General features: G+C 41.1%; 1 non-coding gene across 1 annotated transcript; it reads left to right on the top strand.

Moving 5' to 3' along the window:
- The first annotated feature begins 1,752 nt into the window (after nt 1-1,752).
- On the top strand, nt 1,753-1,859 carry LOC112536058. Its single transcript, XR_003080128.1, has one exon. It is a non-coding gene; the product is annotated as a small nucleolar RNA R71 (small nucleolar RNA).
- Nucleotides 1,860-2,284: the final 425 nt, after the last annotated feature.

Below are 2,284 nucleotides of genomic sequence, written 5' to 3'. Positions count from 1 at the left end.
TCCGGCGAGTAAATCAACCTTATCTCTAAGTGTTAACTACCGGTTCTTACTATTCAATGTCCAATTGTAACAAACATTTCTCAATGTCAAGAAACAACCCACAAACAATTAATTCAACGTCTCAAATTAACTGAATCAAACTTTTATTACTAAATAGCAAGAAGATTGCAAGAATGACAATTACAAATCTAACAATTAAGCATAATCCATCAACAAAGGTGAACCCCAATGGGTTCAAAAGATCTAGCTACTCATGTTCATGGTTAAAGCAATTAAGGAACAAAATAAGGAAAAGAAAATTAAAGGCATGTACACCCTTCTCTTTCAAGTTGAATGAGAAACCCTAATTTAGCAAATTCAAAATCTCAAACCCTAGTTGCCTCTTGAATGCTCCCAAAGTTTGTCTTGATCTTCAATTTGATGTTGGAACAAGTGAAATCCCTCCTTCAATTGATGAATTTGATCTCTCAAGGTCTACAATTGAGGTATAGGAAACAATTGATTAAGTGTGTGTCTTGGAATTGAGTCCAAAATTCGTGTCTTTTCCAAAAGAACTCAAAATTGCCTATATAGTTGATTCAACATGGTCGGAGTCCAAGCTGTGATGATTCGGCCGAGTCCGTGCGTCAATCTATGGAGTCTATCAGGTCGACTCCTTCCACGCCGTGCCCAAGCCGGTGCTGAGCCACCACAGGCCGTGCTAGAGGCTGTGGTGGCTTCGGAAGCCGTGCTGAAATGGCACAATTGGGGATAGCTTCTTGGCAATTCAGCATGGCCAGAGTCCAGGCCGTGCTCAACCCTCGGGGTGCTAGTCCTCGCCTAATTTGATGGATTTTGGTCTGTAATCACACGTATTTCCCTCGATTATTGATGGTGTTCTTCAAAAATGACTTGAAACGAGAAAGGAAACAAAAGACAGGTGATTCTAGCATAAAACGGGATAATCATGCATAAAAATGTAAACAATTAGGCATGAAAACATGTGTATTATGATGCTTATCAAGTAATCTAACCCTAATTAAAATCCTAAATTCATTGGAGGAAGTTCTCTTTATCCAATACTTCTAAAAATAGAGGAAATTAACTAAAAACGAGTCCATTACGAATATTTTCTTGAAAAATTTGAAGCTCTTTTTGTAGGTAGCTTATATACTATAAGGCATGGTCACGCCTTATGGAAGTTGAGCTTCTGCCCCCTTTACTCATTAATAGCAATTGATGTCACTATCTTCAAGGCATTGTTATCATCATCAAAATCATCAAAAGCACTATCATTAGCCATCTTCAAAACATGCTCCAAGTAAGAATTTAAGGCTTGCTTGAACTTCTCACTCCTTGCTCGTGTCATTGGTCCTCCATAGGCTAGTGGATCCATGCTTAGTTGACTTAGATGCATCCTTGGTTGCATCACCTCCCGCATTACAGTTTGTACTGTACTGCGTGCCACCATAGAACTCGTAGCTTATTTGTGCTGCATGAACCGACATCTGGAGTTGGTCTATTTTCTTAGCTAGAAGCTCCACCTGAGCTGCCAAGGCTGCTATAGAATCTAACTGGTTAACCACTCCCTGCTTGACTGGCCGAGTCCTAGAGGATTGCCACTGGTAGTTGTTCATGGCCATCTCCTCTATCAAATTTTGTGCCTGCTCCGGCGTTTTACTATCCAGGGTCCCACCTGCTGCAGCATCTACCATCTGCCTGGTACCGAGGTTCAAACCGCTATAGAAAGTCTAAACCTGCATCCATACTGGTAATCCATGATGCGGGCAACATCGAAGCAAGTCCTTGTACCTCTCCCAGGCATCATACATACTCTCGTCATCGAACTTCACAAAAAAAGATATGTCATTTCTCAATTTAGCAATTTTAGCAGGAGGAAAGTACTTATATAAAAAATTTCCAGCCAAAGAACTCCATGTCATAATAGTGTTGGCTGGGAGTGACTGCAACCATCTTTTCACTCGGTCCCTCAAAGGAAAAGGAAACAACCTCAGCCGAATGGCATCATTAGTCGTTCTATTTATCTTGAAGGTATCACAGATCTCCAAGAAGTTGGCTTTGTGATCGTTTGGGTCCTCATTCGGTAATCCCCCAAATTGCATACTATTCTGGACCATTTGTATCACGTTCGGCTTTATCTCAAAGTTATTGGCTGCCATAGGTGATCGCACTATACTTGTCTGTGTCCCTGTAAGAGAAGGTCTAGCAAACTCGTACATTGTCCTATTTTCATCCGCAGCCTGGTTATTGTTGTTGTCTCTCCTCTTTGCTGGTCTATTCGCAG

This window comes from Ricinus communis, chromosome 6 (genome assembly GCF_019578655.1).
Source record: "Ricinus communis isolate WT05 ecotype wild-type chromosome 6, ASM1957865v1, whole genome shotgun sequence".
NCBI lineage: Eukaryota > Viridiplantae > Streptophyta > Magnoliopsida > Malpighiales > Euphorbiaceae > Ricinus > Ricinus communis.
The sequence above is the reverse complement of the archived record's forward strand: the minus strand, read 5'-3'. Positions and strand labels throughout refer to the sequence as shown.